The sequence below is a fragment of the Triticum aestivum genome, chromosome 2B (genome assembly GCF_018294505.1).
Source record: "Triticum aestivum cultivar Chinese Spring chromosome 2B, IWGSC CS RefSeq v2.1, whole genome shotgun sequence".
NCBI lineage: Eukaryota > Viridiplantae > Streptophyta > Magnoliopsida > Poales > Poaceae > Triticum > Triticum aestivum.
Window position 1 is genome coordinate 796788910 of NC_057798.1, and position 20427 is coordinate 796809336.

Below are 20427 nucleotides of genomic sequence, written 5' to 3' on the forward strand. Positions count from 1 at the left end.
ACTTACTAAACTAGTTCAACTAAAACTAAACTAGTTCAACTAGTTTATTAATTTACTTACTAAAAATACATTAGTTCTATTAATTCAACTAGTTCAACTAGTTTATTAATTTACTTACTACACTAGTTCAACTAAAACTAAACTAGTTCAACTAGTTTATTAATTTACTTACTAAAAATACATTAGTTCTATTAATTCAACTAGTTCAACTAAAACTAAACTAGTTCAACTAAAACTAAACTACTTCAACTACTAAAAATCATTACCTATGAACCCTAAATTAACATCTACTACTACTAAAAAACATCTAGTACTAACTAAGCAGGGAGAAAGGGGGTGGGGGAGGGGTGGTGTGCTTACAGAGAGGGGAGAGACGGTGGCGGGGAGGTGCTCAGCGTCGGAAAGGTAGGGGCGGCGAGGGCGGGCTCGGGATCGGGACGCGGCGGTGCTGGGCGGGCTCGGGCGGCGGCGGTGAGGTCGAGGGCGGCGGCAGTGAGGTCGAGGGCGGCAACGCTGAGGTCGAGAGCGGCGGCGGGCGGCGGCGATGAGGTTGAGGGCAGGCTCGGGCGGCGGCGACAGAGGAGTTGGGGGAACAGGGCCGGGGGGAGTGGGGGGAAAGGAGAGGACTTAGCTAAATTTTGAGCCCGCGTGTGGTTAAGTCGAACTAGCAGTAGCGCTGTTTCATAAACGCGCTATAGCTAAGTTAGCTATAGCGCATTTTACAAAAACACGCTGCAGCTATAGGAAGCTGTAATTTCTTTTGTTTATCCTTATATTTTCTTTTTTTCATTTCTCTGTTTCCTACTTCTATCATTTTCATTTATTTTTTTCATTTTTCTTTTCTTTCTTAGAAGTAGCGCTGTATGCAGGAAACGCGCTGCAACAATGAGCATAGTGGTAGCGCGATTTGCTCGGAATCGCTACTACTACTCCTAGCCTACCGCCAACACGGTGGAAATTATAGTGGTAGCGCTTGTTTCTTAACATGCACTGCTATAGTTTAAGCTATGGCGCGCTTTACACGAACGCGCTAATACAAATTAGTAGTAGCGCCCCATTTTAACCGGCGCTACTACTATACCTCTGTGTATAGGCTTTTCCCTGGTAGTGATTAATTAATTGACGCAAATGTTCGTACAATCATCCGTTACAGCTCTTGCCACGCACGGCGAAACACTATTAATAAGAATACCATCAGATCTATTTATAAAACTAAATTTTGCAATCTCATGCGCCACCATATTTGCCTTCCTGTTAATCTTGGTGATTTTTAAAGAACTCATCATCTTGGAGACACTCAACGCTTCCTTCTTCAAATATAGGTTTGACATGTCGAGGTTACCAAAAAAATGGGCTTGTGAAGATTGATACCAATGTAAAGGCCTGAGATGGCTGCTCGAAGTTCCGCTTCGTTAGCAGGAAGACAGGTACCAATATAATCCCAAGAAGAAATAAGAACTTCTCCAGAATGATTTCTAACAACCACCCCAACGCTCGCTGCGCTAATGGCCTCCACAAAACTTGCATCAAAATTAATCTTGAGGAATTCCGGAGTGGGAGGAAACCATGGAACACAAATCCTCTCCACATTACTAATGGGTTGTAAACCATCAATCACACCCTTACCTTTGTTACTTACCTCTACCTTCGTTTTTGCATGACAAGATGAGAATGATGCCCAATAATTTTGAATAAAACTCACTGAGGCCGAGATAGATTCCTTTCCTTTACCAAAAATCAAGTCATTTCTCAAATGCCAAGCTCTCCAGAACATGAAAATTGTTTGCTCACGCATAGGCGAACTTAACTGATCCAATAAAATAAGTAACAAGTCCGGCCCTGAACAGTTTAAAATGTCTTCATCCGGCAAATTACACACCTCTCTCAAACCCATACGGAATGCACGTACCTTGGGACAGCATACCAAAGCATGAAAAACACATTCATCTTCAACACCACAGATTGAGCATGTACCTAGGGTAGCTTGATGGTGTTTTACTCTGTTAACTTGTACGGCTATGCTATTACATGCAGCCCTCCAACCAAAGATTCTAATCTTCTGAGGAACATTAGCCTTCCAAATAATATTCCAGAGCCTCCTTTCCCCATTAACAGATACACTGGAGTTCCCTAGTGCCATGTCCGAGTCGTTAATATTCAGTGCCAACCTATACGCACTCTTCACTGAAAACAATCCATTTTTCTCATGGTGCCTGGCAATGAAGTCACCCTCCTTCAAATTCAGAATGCGCAACTTTAAAATTTCCTTCGCATCATGAGGGTAAAACAGATGCATGATTAAATTCTCATCCGATCTCCTTGAGCCACTCATGAATAAATCAACAACCCCTTTGACCCTCGTTCTGGTCATCTTAGTAGAAATTTTAAGGCCAGAGTCCCTTGGAAGCCAATTATCCCTCCAAATATTTATACTAGCACCATCGACGACTCTCCAGATGATACCCCTTTTCAACAACTCGAGTCCATGTGTAATACCTCGCCACGTAAGCGAAGTCGCTTGAGGGAAGACAGTATCAATAAGATACCCATGAGGATAATATTTAGCTTTCATCACCTTTGCACACAAAGATTCCGGAAAAACCAATAAATGCCAAGATTGTTTGGCGAAAAGTGCTTGATTGAAAAGCCTGAGGTCCCGAAATCCCATACCCCCTTCGCCTCTTGACTTCGTCAATTTTTCCCCAGCCAACCGATGAATTCTTCTTCTATTCTCCTCATCACCCCACCAAAAATTCCTAATAATTTGAGATAGATCATCACAAAGAGTCATAGGGAATTTAAAAATACTCATGGCATAGACCATAATGGCCTGAATAACAGAGTTAATCTGGATTTCCTTCGCCCCGCTAGAAGCATATTTTTCGATCCGGTCTGAACCCCTCTTAAGAACTTTATCTTTTGTATATTGAAATTTGCCGGCCTTCATATGACCTTCTGGAACTGGGAGGCCAAGGTATTTATCCTCAAACCCATCACACGTGATTTTAAGGATAACCAGAAGAGTCACCTGGATCTCAATAAAGCGAGAGGGCCTCAGCTACAAAGAGGAATAAGTACGCCGATAATGGATCCCCTTACCTTAGACCACGTGAAGGATGAAAAGACTCTAACACCTAGCCATTAAAGCACACCGAGAATTTCACTGAGGTAACACAAGTCATAATCCAATTAATCCAGATTGGATCAAAACCATATGCATGAAGCATGCATTCTAGAAACTTCAAATCAACATGATCGTATGCTTTAGCTAGGTCCGGTTTATATGCACAGTATTCTCCACGAGATCTTTCAAAGTATTCAACGAGTGCATACATTCATAGGCGATAAGAGCATTATCTGAAATTAATCTTCCGGGGATAAAAGCACTTTTGGTAGGGGAGATCATACCATCCAGCAAAGGTCTTAGCCTATTGACAAGGCACTTTGAGATAATTTTGTATATAACATTGCAAAGGCTAATAGGTCGAATATCTTTCATCGACTGGGGATTCTTAATTTTAGGAATAATAACAATAGTTGTATCATTTATCCCCTCTGGCATACATCCAGAAATAAAGAATTGCTGGATAGCCTGAACAATATCCATCTTAAGTAAACCCCAATTTCTTTGAAAAAACCCGACCGGAAACCCATCTGGTCCCGGGGCCTTCAACGACCCAATTTGGAAAAGTGCATCACTAATTTCCTGTTCAGAGAAAGGTTTGCAGAGATCTTTATTCATATTCTCATTCACCACCGGTTTCACAAGTGACATAATATGAGACGGATTGACCACAGAGTCACAGGAATAAAGATCCTTAAAAAAACAATGTGTGATACCTTTAATTTCCTACAAATCCTTTGAGAGAGACCCATCACTTAGTATGATAGCAAAAATATTGTTCTTCTTAGCTCTCCATGTGGCCTATCTGTGATTTTTTTTAGTGTTTCTATCCCCCCATTTCATTTTGTCCAGACAAGATCTCTGTTTCCATATGATTTATTCCTTAATCAGGAGCTCGTCCATCTCTGCGAGGATTTTCTTCCTCTCCACACTTGCTTTAAGATCATTTCTTTCGAATAACACATTTAATCTTCTACAAGCAGATTCAAGCTTTTTAGGCAGATATCCGATATGAACCTTACTCCACCCATGCAAAGACTTCATCATCTTGTTTAAATTATTTGCCACACCTCCCAGATCATTAACGTGCGAGCTATTATTCCAACATGATTCAATCTGATCTTTCAATACTGCATCTTCTCTTTCCCAATATGCTTCGTAATTCAACTGTTTAACAAATTTTCCAGAGTAAGAAGCCCCCAACATTTCAATAAGAATAGGACAATGATCTGACCTGGAGCTAAGAATATGTGAGACCTTGCAGTCCGGAAAAATAGATGACCATTGTGGGCATGCCACTGCTTGATCAAGCCGCACCTTCACATTTTTATTGCCATGCTGCTTATTATTATAAGTCCAAGGAACTCCATGAAAGCCCAAATCAAATAAATTGCACTCGAACAGAATTTCACGAAAATTAGCCAACAGTTTGGGAGACCGCTTTACCCGAGAAAAATGCTCATTCTGCCACATAGCCTCATTAAAATCTCCAGCCATAAACCATGGTCCAGCCCCAAGCGGTTTAATACGCCTTAGTAGCTCCCACATAACATACCTTTGATTCGCCTTTGGTTCCCTGTAGACAAAAGTGCTTCTCCATTTAGTTCCAGCACCATTGCTGATGTACATGTCAATAAAATGATCTCCATATTTGTTTAACTCCAAGGTATAAAGGTCGTCCTAAAAAACCACTAAGCCACCTCCTTTTCCTGGAACAGAAACAATAAATACAATTTTCATACCAAGGCGATAACGCAAACTCTCAACATACTCTTTATTTTGCCTTGTTTCTGAAAGAAAGATAACATTGGGTCGATGTGTCTTTGTGAGGCACACCAGCTCTTGGACTGTCCGAGGTTGGCCCAAACCTCGACAGTTCCAGCAAATCATTTTCATGGATCCTGACGGGGCGACATTCATCGCGCCCATCAGTTGACCGGCAGCTCCCGTGCCGGTAGCTTCCTTGGTATTATCTCCTACATCTTTCCAATCCCCTACAGATTCTCTCCTCCTATCCTGGACCTCTTCCTCACCACCATCAACTTCCTCAGTAACATGTACAGTAGACCCATCTATGCCTACTACAGTTCCAACGCTAGATTCCCACAATGCCGTGAGCATGCCGTGTTGGGGAACGTTGCAGAAAATTAAAAATTTTCCTACAGTTTCACCAAGATCCATCTATGAGTTCATCTAAGCAACGAGTCATGGGAGAGAGGTTGCATCTACATACCACTTTGTAGATCGCGCGGACGCGTTCAAAAGAACGGGGTTGAAATAGTCGTTCTCGTCGTGATCCTATCACCGGAGATCCTAGGACCGAACGGACGGCACCTCCGCGTTCAACACACGTACGGTCAGTGTAACGTCTCCTCCGTCTTGATCCAGCAAGGGGAAAGGAGAGGTTGATGATGATGGCTCCAGCAGCAGCACAACGGCGTGGTGGTGGTGGAACAGCAGCACTCCAGCAGGGCTTCGCCAAGCACGTGACGGAGGAGGAAGAGGTGTAGCAGGGGGAGGGGGTGCCAGGACTTCAGGGTGCGGCTGCCCCCCTCCCCCCTCCCTTTATATAGGCCCCCACGGGGGTGCCGGCCATGGGAGATCTAATCTCCCAAGGGGGCAGCGGCCAAGGGGGGTGGAGTACCCCCCATGGCAAGTGGGGCGCCCCCCCCACCCTAGGGTTTCAACCCTAGGCGCAGGGGGTGGGCCTAGGGGGGCGCACCAGCCCACTAAGGGCTGGTTCCCCTCCCCACTTCAGCCTTTAGGGCCCTCCGGGATGGGTGGCCCCACCCGGTGGACCCCCGGGACCCTTCCGGTGGTCCCGGTACAATACCGGGTGACCCCGAAACTTTCCTGATGGCCGAAATACCACTTCCTATATAGTTTTCTTTACCTCCAGACCATTCCGGAACTCCTCGTGACGTCCGGGATCTCATCCGGGACTCCGAACAACATTCGGTATGCTGCATACTCATATTCATACAACCCTAGCGTCACCGAACCTTAAGTGTGTAGACCCTACGGGTTCGGGAGACACGTAGACATGACCGAGACGGCTCTCGGGCAATAACCAACAGCGGGATCTGGATACCCATGTTGGTTCCCACATGCTCCTCGATGATCTCATCGGATGAACCACGATGTCGAGGATTCGAACAACCCCGTATACAATTCCCTTTGTCAATCGGTACGTTACTTGCCTGAGACTCAATCGTCGGTATCCCAATACCTCGTTCAGTCCCGTTACCGGCAAGTCACTTTACTCGTACCGTAATGCATGATCCCGCGACCAAACACTTGGTCACTTTGAGCTCATTATGATGATGCATTACCGAGTAGGCCCAGAGATACCTCTCCGTCATACGGAGTGACAAATCCCAGTCTCGATCCGTGTCAACCCAACAGACACTTTCGGAGATACCTATAGTGCACCTTTATAGTCACCCAGTTACGTTGTGACGTTTGCTACACCCAAAGCACTCCTACGGTATCTGGGAGTTACACGATCTCATGGTCTAAGGAAGAGATACTTGACATTGGAAAAGCTCTAGCAAAACGAACTACACGATCTTGTGCTATGCTTAGGATTGGGTCTTGTCCATCACATCATTCTCCTAATGATGTGATCCCGTTGTCAATGACATCTAATGTCCATATTCAGGAAACCATGACTATCTGTTGACCAACGAGCTAGTCAACTAGAGGCTCACTAGGGACATGTTATGGTCTATGTATTCACAGTGTATTACGATTTCCGGATAATACAGTTATAGCATGAATAAAAGACAATTATCATGAACAGGGAAATATAATAATAATCCTTTTATTATTGCCTCTAGGGCATATTTCCAATAGTATCCCACTTGCACTAGAGTCAATAATCTCGTTACATTGTGATGAATCGAACACCCATAGAGTTCTGGTGTTGATCATGTTTTTGCTCGCGAGAGAGGTTTAGTCAACGGATCTGCGACATTCAGATCCGTATGTACTTTGCAAATATCTATGTCTCCATCTTGAACATTTTCACGGATGGAGTTGAAGCGACGCTTGATGTGCCTGGTCTTCTTGTGAAACCTGGGCTCCTTGGCAAGGGCAATAGCTCCAGTGTTGTCACAGAAGAGTTTGATCGGCCCCGACGCATTGGGTATGACTCCTAGGTCGGTGATGAACTCCTTCACCCATATTGCTTAATGCGCTGCCTCCGAGGCTGCCATGTACTCCGCTTCACATGTAGATCCCGCCACGACGCTCTGCTTGCAGCTGCACCAGCTTACTGCTCCACCATTCAACATATACACGTATCCGGTTTGTGACTTAGAGTCATCCAGATCTTTGTCGAAGCTAGCGTCAACGTAACCCTTTACGACGAGCTCTTCGTCACCTCCATAAACGAGAAACATGTCCTTCGTCCTTTTCAGGTACTTTAGGATATTCTTGACTGCCGTCCAGTGTTCCTTGCCGGGATTACTTTGGTACCTTCCTACCAAACTTACGGCAAGGTTTACATCAGGTCTGGTACACAGCATGGCATACATAATAGATCCTATGGCTGAGGCATAGGGGATGACGCTCATCTCTTCTTTATCTTTTGCCGTGGTCAGGCATTGAGCTGAGCTCAATCTCACACCTTGCAGTACAGGCAAGAACCCTTTCTTGGACTGATCCATTTTGAACTTCTTCAAAATCTTATCAAGGTATGTGCTTTGTGAAAGACCTATGAGGCGTCTCGATCTATCCCTATAGATCTTGATGCCTAATATATAAGCAGCTTCTCCAAGGTCCTTCATTGAAAAACACTTATTCAAGTAGGCCTTAATGCTGTCCAAGAACTCTATATCATTTCCCATCAAAAGTATGTCATCTACATGTAATATGAGAAATGCTACAGAGCTCCCACTCACTTTCTTGTAAACGCAAGCTTCTCCATAAGTCTGCGTAAACCCAAACGCTTTGATCATCTCATCAAAGCGAATGTTCCAACTCCGAGATGCTTGCACCAGCCCATAAATGGATCGCTGGAGCTTGCATACTTTGTTAGCATTCTTAGGATCGACAAAACCCTCCGGCTGCATCATATACAGTTCTTCCTTAAGATGCCCGTTAAGGAATGCCGTTTTGACGTCCATCTGCCATATCTCATAATCATAGTATGCGGCAATTGCTAACATGATTCGGACGGACTTAAGCTTTGCTACGGGAGAGAAAGTCTCATCATAGTCAATCCCTTGAACTTGCCGATAACCCTTAGCGACAAGTCGAGCTTTATAGATGGTGACCTTACCATCCGCGTCCGTCTTATTCTTAAAGATCCATTTGTTTTCTATCGCTCACCGATCATCGGGCAAGTCAGTCAAAGTCCATACTTTGTTTTCATACATGGATTCTATCTCGGACTTCATGGCTTCTAGCCATTTGTTGGAATCTGGGCCCGCCATTGCTTCTTCATAGTTCGAAGGTTCACCGTTGTCCAACACATGATTTCCAGGATAGGGTTGCCGTACCACTCTGGTGCGGAACGTGTCCTTGTGGACGTACGAAGTTCATTAGCAACTTGATCCGAAGTACCTTGATCATCATCATTGTTTTCCTCTTTAGTTGGTGTAGGCATCACAGGAACATTTTCCTGAGCTGCACTACTATCCCGTTCAAGAGGTAGTACTTCATCGAGTTCTACTTTCCTCCCACTTACTTCTTTCGAGAGAAACTCTTTTTCCAGAAAGGATCCGTTCTTGGCAACAAAGATCTTGCCTTCGGACTTAAGTAGAAGGTATACCCAATGGTTTCTTTAGGGTATCCTATGAACACGCATTTTTCTGACTTGGGTTCGAGCTTTTCAGGTTGAAGTTTCTTGACATAAGCATCGCATCCCCAAACTTTTAGAACGACAGCTTAGGTTTCTTCCCAAACCATAATTCATACAGTGTCGTCTCAACGGATTTAGACGGTGCCCTATTTAAAGTGAATGTAGCTGTCTCTAGAGCGTATCCCCAAAATGATAGCGGTAAATCGGTTAGAGACATCATAGATCGCACCATATCCAATAGAGTGCGATTACGACGTTCGGACACACTGTTATGCTGAGGTGTTCCAGGCGGCGTGAGTTGTGAAACGATTCCACCTTTTCTTAAGTGTGTACCAAATTTGTGACTTAAATATTCTCCTCCACGATCCGATCGTAAGAACTTTATCTTTCGGTCACGTTGATTCTCTACTTCATTCTGAAATTCCTTGAACTTTTCAAAGGTCTCAGACTTGTGTTTCATCAAGTAGACATACCCATATCTACTCAAGTCATCAGTGAGAGTGAGAACATAACGATATCCTCCGCGAGCCTCAACACTCATTGGACCGCACACATCGGTATGTATGATTTCCAACAAGTTGGTTGCTCGCTCCATTGTTCCGGAGAACGGGGTCTTGGTCATTTTGCCCATGAGGCATGGTTCGCATGTGTCAAATGATTCATAATCGAGAGACTCTAAAAGTCCATCAGCATGGAGCTTCTTCATGCGCTTGACACCAATGTGACCAAGGCGGCAGTGCCACAAGTATGTGGGACTATCGTTATCAACTTTACATCTTCTGGTATTCACGCTATGAATATGTGTAATATTACATTCGAGATTCATTAAGAATAAACCATTGACCATTGAATCATGACCATAAAACATATCTCTCATATAAATAGAACAACCATTATTCTCGGATTTAAATGAGTAGCCATCTCGTATTAAACGAGATCCTGATACAATGTTCATGCTCAAACTTCGCACTAAATAACAATTATTGAGGTTTAAAACTAATCCCATAGGTAAATGTAGAGGTAGCATGCCGACGGCGATCACATCGACCTTGGAACCATTCCCGACGCGCATCGTCACCTCGTCCTTCGCCAGTCTCCACTTATTCCGCAGCTCCTGCTGTGAGTTACATATGTGACCAACGGCACCGGTATCGAATACCTAGGAGTTACTACGAGTACTGGTAAGGTACACATCAATTACATGTATATCAAATATACCTTTAGTGTTGCTGGCCTTCTTGTCCGCTAAGTATTTGGGGCAGTTCCGCTTCCAATGACCCTTCCCCTTGCAATAAAAGCACTCAGTTTCAGGCTTGGATCCATTCTTTGACTTCTTCCCGGCAACTGGCTTACCGGGCGCGGCAACATCTTTGCCGTCCTTCTTGAAGTTTTTCTTACCCTTGCCCTTCTTGAACTTGGTGGTCTTATTGACCATCAACACTTGATGTTCTTTCTTGATTTTAACCTCAGCTGACTTCAGCATTGAAAATACTTCAGGAATGGTCTTTACCATCCCCTGCATATTGTAGTTCATCACGAAGCTCTTGTAGCTTGGTGGGAGCGACTGAAGGATTCTGTAAATGACCGCCTCATCCGGGAGGTTAATGTCCAGCTGGGACAGGCGGTTGTGCAACCCAGACATTTTTAGTATGTGCTCACTGACAGAACTATTTTACTCCATCTTACAACTATAGAACTTGTCAGAGACTTCATATCTCTCGACCCGGGCATGAGCTTGGAAAACTAGTTTCAGCTCCTCGAACATCTCATATGCTCCTTGTTGCTCAAAACGTTTTGGAGCCCCGGTTCTAAGCTGTAAAGCATGCCGCACTGAACGAGGGAGTAATCATCAGCACGAGACTGCCAAGCATTCATAATGTCTTGGTTCTCTGTGACGGGAGCATCACCTAGCGGTCCTTCTAGGACATATTGTTTCCTGGCAGCTATGAGGATGATCCTCAGGTTCCGGACCCAGTCCGTATAGTTGCTGCCATCATCTTTCAGCTTGGTTTTCTCTAGGAACGCGTTGAAGTTCATGTTGACATGAGCGTTGGCCATTTGATCTACAAGACATATTTTGCAAAAAGTTTTAGACTAAGTTCATGATAATTAAGTTCATCTAATCAAATTATTTTAATGAACTCCCACTCAGATTAGACATCCCTCTAGTCATCTAAGTGTTACATGATCCGAGTCGACTAGGCCGTGTCCGATCATCACGTGAGACGGACTAGTCATCATCGGTGAACATCTCCAAGTTGATCGTATCTTCTATACGACTCATGTTCGACCTTTCGGTCTCTTGTGTTCCGAGGCCATGTCTGTACATGCTAGGCTCGTCAAGTTAACCCTAAGTGTTCTGCATGTGTAAATCTGTCTTACACCCGTTGTATGTGAACGTAAGGATCTATCACACCCGATCATCACGTGGTGCTTCGAAACGACGAACTTTAGCAACGGTGCACAGTTAGGGGGAACACTTTCTTGATATTATTATAAGTGATCATCTTATTTACTACCGTCGTTCTAAGTAAACAAGATGCATAAAACATAATAAACATCACATGCAATTATATAGTAGTGACATGATATGGCCAATATCATATAGCTCCTTCGATCTCCATCTTCGGGGCTCCATGATCATCTTCATCACCGGCATGACACCATGATCTCCATCATCATGATCTCCATCATTGTGTCTTCATGAAGTTGTCACGCCAACGACTACTTCTACTTCTATGGCTAACGCGTTTAGCAATAAAGTAAAGTAATTTACATGGCGTTCTTTAATGACACGCAGGTCATACAAAAAATAAAGACAACTCCTATGGCTCCTGCCGGTTGTCATACTCATCGACATGCAAGTCGTGATTCCTATTACAAGAACATGATCTCATACATCACAATTATCATTCATCATTCATCACAATTTCTGGCCATATCACATCACATGACAATTGCTGCAAAAACAAGTTAGACGTCCTCTAATTGTTGTTGCATCTTTTACGTGGCTGCAATTGGGTTCTAGCAAGAACGTTTTCTTACCTACGAATAACCACAAAGTGATCTTGTCAACTTCTATTTACCCTTCATAAGGACCCTTTTCATCGAATCCACTCCAACTAAAGTGGGAGAGACAGACACCCGCCAGCCACCTTATGCAACTAGTGCATGTCAGTCGGTGGAACCGGTCTCACATAAGCATATGTGTAAGGTTGGTCCGGGCCGCTTCATCCCACAATACCGCTGAAGCAAGATAAGACTAGTAGCGGCAAGCAAGTTGATAAGATCTACGCCCACAACAAAATTGTGTTCTACTCGTGCAATAGAGAACTACGCATAGACCTAGCTCATGATGCCACTGTTGGGGAACGTTGCAGAAAATTAAAATTTTTCCTACGGTTTCACCAAGATCCATCTATGAGTTCTTCTAAGCAACGAGTCATGGGAGAGATATTGCATCTACATACCACTTTGTAGATCGCGTAGAAGCGTTCAAAAGAACGGGGTTGAAGTAGTCGTTCTCGTCGTGATCCTATCATCGGAGATCCTAGCACCGAACGGACGACACCTCCGCATTCAACACACGTACGGTCAGCGTAACGTCTCCTCCGTCTTGATCCAGCAAGGGGAAAGGAGAGGTTGATGATGATGGCTCCAGCAGCAGCACAACGGCGTGGTGGTCGTGGAACAGCAGCACTCCGGCAGGGCTTCGCCAAGCACGTGACGGAGGAGGAAGAGGTGTAGCAGGGGGAGGGGGCGCCAGGACTTCAGGGTGCGGCTACCCCCCTCCCCCCTCACTTTATATAGGCCCCCAGAGGGGGCGCAGGCCCTGAGAGATCTAATCTCCCAAGGGGGCGGCGGCCAAGGGGGGTGGAGTACCACCCAAGGCAAGTGAGGCGCCCCCCCACCCTAGGGTTGCAACCCTAGGCGTAGGGGGTGGGCCTAGGGGGGTGCACCAGCCCACTAAGGGCTGGTTCCCCTCCCCACTTCGGCATTTAGGGCCCTCCGGGATGGGTGGCCCCACCCGGTGGACCCCCGGGACCCTTCCGGTGGTCCCGGTACAATACCGGGTGACCCCGAAACTTTCCCGATGGCCGAAATAACACTTCCTATATAGTTTTCTTTACCTCCGGACCATTCCGGAACTCCTCATGACGTCCAGGATCTCATCCGGGACTCCGAACAACATTCGGTATGCTGCATACTCATATTCATACAACCCTAGCGTCACCGAACCTTAAGTGTGTAGACCCTACGGGTTCGGGAGACACGTAGACATGACCGAGATGGCTCTTGGGAAATAACCAACAGCGGGATCTGGATACCCATGTTGGTTCCCACATGCTCCTCCATGATCTCATCGGATGAACCACGATGTCGAGGATTCGAACAACCCCGTATACAATTCCCTTTGTCAATCGGTACGTTACTTGCCCGAGACTCGATCGTCGGTATCCCAATACCTCGTTCAGTCCCATTACCGGCAAGTCACTTTAGTCTTACCGTAATGCATGATCCCGTGACCAAAAACTTGGTCACTTTGAGCTCATTATGATGATGCATTACCGAGTGGGCCCAGAGATACCTCTCCGTCATACGGAGTGACAAATCCCAGTCTCGATCCGTGTCAACCCAACAGACACTTTCGAAGATACATGTAGTGCACCTTTATAGTCACCCAGTTACGTTGTGACGTTTGGTACACCCAAAGCACTCCTACGGTATCCGGGAGTTACACGATCTCATGGTCTAAGGAAGAGATACTTGACATTGGAAAAGCTCTAGCAAAACGAACTACACGATCTTGTGCTATGCTTAGGATTGGGTCTTGTCCATCACATCATTCTCCTAATGATGTGATCCCGTTGTCAATGACATCTAATGTCCATAGTCAGGAAACCATGACTATATGTTGACCAACGAGCTAGTCAACTAGAGGCTCACTAGGGACATGTTATGGTCTATGTATTCACATGTGTATTACGATTTCTGGATAATACAGTTATAGCATGAATAAAAGACAATTATCATGAACAAGGAAATATAATAATAATCCTTTTATTATTGCCTCTAGGGCATATTTCCAACATGCCGTTGTACACCAACAGCAGCAGCAGCATCCACGCGAGCACCTTGAGTCGTAGCCACAGGAGCCGTAGGTCCATCCTCCAACGGCTGCGCCTGGTCTCCTCTAGCCCCAGCCCCCACCCCGGCCGGCTGGGGTTGTGGCTGGAAAGGCAGCGCAGCATCCTCCTGCCTCTGGCTTTGCTGCTGCAAGGGCGAAGACCCATCATCTCGCTCCTGGGCTCCCAAGCTCAGCGCCATTTGGAGGGAGGTAGCAGCACCCGTGGCCTTCATGTGCCCCTCAACAGCAGCTTGTGAGGACTCAGGAGCACCTAGGTTGATGTTGAGGTGCATCCCAGGTCCCATGTTCCTCATCTCATGCACATGGGCGTACATGAGGGAAGCCCCAGGCTTGACAGTAGGGGTCCCAAGGCCTTCCACAGCAAGCAGAGCAGGGGCACCATTGTTGGTGTTGTTGGTGCCCCCACCCGGCAGAAGACACTGCACCAGCTCGGTGGCCGCACCGGCAGCATCCGGTGCTAACCCGCCCACCGGCGCTGAGGCCATTGTAGTCGCAGCCACCGAAAAGGAGAGTTTCTTGACCGCCGAAGCCACCTTCGTTATGACACCGTCCGACACCGACATCCCTCCGAAGTTGATACATCTCTGGAGAGATGACCAGTACGGTGGCGCCCTGATGTCGATGGTGTAAGACGCAATCCGCTGCTCCTTGGGTAAGCTCAGGACCGGTCCTGGGCCAGGGCAGTAGGGGCGACGGCCCGGGGCCAGTGAAATTAGGGAGCCCTGATGAATTTGCGCAAATAAAAAAGTAAGGGGCTGTAGGCAGGGTTGCAGGGAGGCCCATCTCCAACGGAAGCCCAACTGCCAAGAGGCCCGAAGTCACGCCGGTTCGTTTTTTGGCCTGTTCGCCAAGGGGCACAGAGGCGAGCGACTCTCCTCCTCCTTAGTGCCGATTCGTTTTCTCGCTATCAATCTTAATCTAGTGATTAATCTATATTCTTCTTTTTACAGCAGTAGTATTCTTGGAGTAGAGTTTGATCTGTTGTTGCCGACTTGGTCCTGGATTTCTTGTTTCCTTGATGATTGAATTTGGATAGTTGCAGCCTGAAGAACACAGATTTTCACTGATTTATTGCAACCTTCAGCCTTCAAGTGCCTTCAGTCCTTGCTTGCAAACATAATGCTGCCCAAAAAACATTTATCTGGTTTCCAGAAAAGAACAAAGAGGAAAAGAATAGATAATTTTATTGGAACTCAGAAGGGATCTATGCATAAATTTGCTGTGAGGAATGACAGTGCTGATAATCTTGATGAATTAGATGGCAATGGTGCTGAAGAACAACAACCTGCTGAGAATGAGACCACAATTGAGGAAAACAATGCCCATGAGACTCCTATAAATTTGAGTGGCCGGGAGAATCCTACAAGGGTTGATGAACAAGGATCTTCTCCTTTTGATATCTATGACCCTAGAAACTGGGACGCTCTTGACAATAAAGCAAGAGATATTCTGATTGAAAAAGGGCCTAGAAGGAAATACAATCTTGTATTCGAAACAGATAATATTGGAAGATATTTTTCGTACGCTTGCTACTCAAGAAAGCTTAGTAATGGGGAGGTCAGTGATCGGAAGTGGTATGTGTACTCTAAACATGTGAATAAAGTTTACTGTTTTTGCTGCAAATTGTTCAAGTCTAAAAGTAGCAAAAGTTTACTAGCATCTAAAGGACTAATGGACTGGAAGCATCTAAGTGAGAAGCTCAAACTTCATGAGAATAGTGTAGAGCATATCACTAACATGAATACTTGGAATGAGGTAAGACTGAGGCTAAGTAAAAATGTGACAATTGATAAAGATTAGCAACAAGAAATAGCAAAGGAGAAAGAGCGATGGAGACAAGTTCTGATTAGAATTGTTGCTGCAGTGTAGTTTCTTGCCAAGCATAATTTGGCTTTTCGAGGATCAAATGAGAAACTATACCAAGTTAGCCATGGAAACATGTGAGATGTGTAAACATGTCAAGTGCCACTACAAAAATAAATGAGTATTTTCTAGAGTTCCTAAAGGTGGATGATACATCAGGACTTGGACTTTATAAAGAGTTAATAACTGCACTTCGGTTGCTTGTTTTGAATGTTAATGATGTTAGAGGTCAAGGAATGATAATGGTTCAAACATGAAAGGAAAACACCAAGGTGTCCAGAAGAGGTTACTTGAAATAAATCCGAGAGCATTGTACATGCCATGTGCCTATCACAGACTGAATCTTACTCTATGCGATATGGCAAAATCTTGCAGCAAAGCTATTACTTTCTTTGGAGTTGTGCAACGGATCTACATATTGTTTTCAGGCTCTACTAAAAGATGGCAGGTATTGCTTGATAGTGTTCCAAACCTTACAGTTAAATCTCTCTGTAATACTCGTTGGGAGAGTCGGATAAAGAGTGTTCAAGCTATTAGATATCAAGCGTCTCATTTAAGAAAAGCTCTATTGGAGTTGCAGAGAACTTCTAATGATGACCCCAAAACTAAGAGTGATGCAAAATCTTTGGTTACTGCACTTGGAAATTTTGAATTCTTAGTTGGCATGGTCATTTGGCACAATATTTTATTTACTATCAACAGGGTTAGTAAGAAGTTGCAGTCTGAGTTTATGTGCATTGATGTTACCCTTAAGCAAATTGAAGGTGCCATCTCATTTTTTAAGAAGTACAGAAATGACGGCTTTACATCTAGTGTGAACATTGCAAAATCTATTGCATCTGACATGGATATAGATCCTGTATATCCTGTAAAACGTCATGTTATCTGAAAAAAGCACTTTGATGAAACTAATGGCAGCGAAGAAAATAATAAAATGGAAGAAGCGCAAGCAGTTGCAGAGGAATCATTTAGAGTTAAATACTTTCTGGTGACACTAGTAGAAAAGGGGGCAATGGTCCAGGCTGGGTCAGCCCATTAGTCCCGGTTCAATCCAGAACCGGGACCAATGGGGGCATTGGACCCGGTTTGTGAGCCCCTGGGGCCGGCCGGGCCATGTGAGCCATTGGTCCCGGTTCGTCTGGACGTTTTGGTCCCGGTTGGTGGGACAAACCGGGACCAATGTGCCTTGCTCCTGGCCCACCACCATTGGTCCCGGTTGGGGACCTGAATCGGGACCAAAGGCTTCCCTTTAGTCCTGGTTCAAACCACGAACCGGGACCAATTAATTGCCTATATATACCCCTCGCCTGCGAGCAGAGCACTCTCATTGCTCTGTTTATCGTGGCCGACGAGGAGAGAGCTTTGTGGTGCTCTAGCTCACCTCCTATGCAAACGAGGTGTTCGATGGAATGCCCGAGGCACACTACTTAAGCTTTCTCCTCTCCAAGCTCGACCTCCAAGCTCCATTTTCCTCAATATTTGTCTAGGTTTAGCGGTCCGTCACTGTCGGTGTCAAAACCGGCGGATCTCGGGTAGGGGGTCCCGAACTGTGCGTTTAGGCGGATGGTTACAGGAGACAAGGGACATGATGTTTTACCCAGGTTCGGGCCCTCTTGATGGAGGTAAAACCCTACGTCCTGCTTGATTAATATTGATGATGTGTGTTACAAGAGTAGATCTACCACGAGATCAAGGAGGCTAAACCCTAGAAGCTAGCCTATGGTATGATTGTTGTTCGTCCTACGGACTAAAGCCATCCGGTTTATATAGACACCGGAGAGGGCTAGGGTTACACAGAGTCGGTTACAATGGTAGGAGATCTACATATCCGTATTGCCAAGCTTGCCCTCCACGCCAAGGAAAGTCCCATCCGAACACGGTACGAAGTCTTCAATCTTGTATCTTCATAGTCTTGGAGTCAGGCCGATGATGATAGTTCGGCTATCCGGACACCCCCTAGTCCAGGACTCCCTCAGTAGCCCCTGAACCAGGCTTCAATGAAGACGAGTCCGGCGTGCATATTGTCTTTGGCATTGCAAGGCGGGTTCCTCCTCCGAATAATTTATAGAAGATTGTGAACACCAGGATAGTGTCCAGCTCTGCAAAATAAATTCCACGTACCACCGTAGAGAGAATAATATTACACAAGTTCAATCTGCTGACGTATTTGGTGGCGTGACGTCACACCACTACCAAGCCTTTACTTGAATCGTTTTTATTACACAACCTCAGCGCGTTTAGCGAAGCGGTTTCCTTGGCACGTCTTGTCGAAGCAGAGATCGTGTTCCCCTTATTCCGGGATTCTCATAAATACGGACGTGGGTAACCCAACCGCGCCCGTTGCCACACCTCCTCCATCGAAGGTGGGTTCCAAACGGTAACGGGGACGGCTCTTGGTATTCTTCCTCTTTATAATGAGACTAAGGCCCGTTCTTTCTCTTCAATCCTCAATCGAATCCGCCCATCGCCCCGAGTTCCAACACCCAGGGCTCCAGATTCGGGTACCTTCGACCTTCGACAATGTCCGGCTCCGACTTACGAGGCTGGTGGATGCCCTCTTCCGTCACGGAAGAAGACGTGCTAAGGCTGAGAGACGCCAGGTACTTGACCTACGAGATTTCGCATAGGTTGCCTGCCCGAGGGCAAGTTATTCCTACTCCCGAGCCCGACGAGAGCGTCGTGTTCGTGTCTCACCTCCGTCGGGGTTTAGGCTTCCCGATGGATCCCTTTGTGAGGGGGCTCATGTTTTACTATGGGCTGGAATTCCATGACTTGGCTCCGGAGTCCATCCTCCACATCTCATCATTCATTGTCGTCTGCGAAGCCTTCCTCCGCACTACCCCTCGCTTCGGCTTGTGGCTCAAAACCTTCAACGTGGAGCCGAAGATGATTGAGGGGCGCCAGGCAGAGTGCGGTGGGGCGGTTATAAGCAAGAGGGCCGATGCTCCATGGCCCGAGGGCTCTTTTCAGGAGGAGCTCGGCTTGTGGCAACAGGAGTGGTTCTATATCACCGCTCCCAGGGGCAGTAGGCAGAGGCCGCCGCCCGTCTTCCGCTCGGGCCCTCCACAATGGCTGACGTCATGGGTCAACAAGGGTCTTAACTGGGGGCCGTCCAAATACGTACCCCTGTTGCAGGACCGGATTCGAAGCCTCCAAGAAAGGGAGATTAATCTGGTCGTAGTGGCACAAGTCATGCTGATCCGGCACCTTCTGCCCTGCAAACATCGCCCCCTCCGCCTGTGGGAATTTAATCCGGAGGGGCCACGAGCTCTCCAACACTTCATGGGTTTGACACCCGCGGAGATGTACAAACTGTTCTTCGGATCGCAAGAGATGCGTCCGGACTTGACCGAGGATGCTGTCCTAAGCTGCAATCGCCCAGATACTCAAGTAAGTAGCCCTGTGTCCGGACATATTGTCCATTTATTTATCATGGGTTTGCCTTTTAACCAGCTATCCCTTGGACAGGAGTGGATAGCGCTAGCAAAACTGATACGGTGTCCGGCCCCCCTCCCCGAGACCACGCCGGATCCCGTGTTAGTCAAAATGTTGGAGTTTGCGCCTTCGGAGGAGAGCGAAGGGGGGCACAGGGAAACTACCACCTCTGCCAAGGAGGCCTTCAATAAGGGGGGAATCAAGAATCCCTCCTTCCAGGGGGAGAAGAGGACCGCTTTCGAAGACCCGGAGGCCAAGGCCTCAAAGCGGGGAAGGAAATCTGCGCCGGAAGGTCCTGCGCCGGGAAGAGCCCCGGCCGCACAGTCTCCCCAGAGGAGTCAGCCCTCTAGCGAGCCGTGAGTAAAAAGGGGGGATTTTGTAATAGGGGACGCCCCTGTATTATTTCCAAAGGTAACCGAAGTTTTCACCTTGTAGTTCGGATCTCAGCCCATCTCAGCAGAGCTCATCTTCGGGGGACCTTCATTCGGAGATGATGGAGAGAGAGACGCCTCCATCTGCCGCCCCGTCGGGCGGGGCGGACGACCCTGAGGTGTCGTCACGGAGGGTCTCCCCGAGTCCGGCGGGGCCGGAGAGTTTGGCACCCATTGGAGTACGGCCGGTGGAGCTGCAGGATTTGGTCAAGAGGGCGTCTATCTCAGAAGATCACCGCACATTAATGAGTATGGTGATTGAGAGGATCTCATCCGCCAAAAGAGGGTTGCATGAGGCCGTCGGAAGTTTGCTGACGGGGTTTGAGGTACGCAAAAATTGACATACCTTTTGATAGTTTTGCACATGGAGTGCGCCCTGTACAGATAGTAGCCCCTGAGACTTGGTATGCTGTCGAAAGCGACAGCGTGCCAAGGATCATAATCTCAGTTATAGAATGTCGCCTTTCCTATGCAGGTGGCGGAATGTTCGGTGGCCAGCCGGACTGATGGACTTGCCGAACTGAAAAGGCAACTCGATGTTGTGGATGCGGACATCACGCTGGTCAATAAACGACTTAACGAGTTGCAAGGTAGGTGGTTGCTCCGCGGTTGCCTAGTA

At 46.5% G+C, this 20427-nt stretch overlaps 1 pseudogene; it reads left to right on the forward strand.

Moving 5' to 3' along the window:
• The first annotated feature begins 15198 nt into the window (after window positions 1-15198).
• Window positions 15199-16023, forward strand: LOC123039696 (zinc finger MYM-type protein 5-like; annotated as a pseudogene).
• Window positions 16024-20427: the final 4404 nt, after the last annotated feature.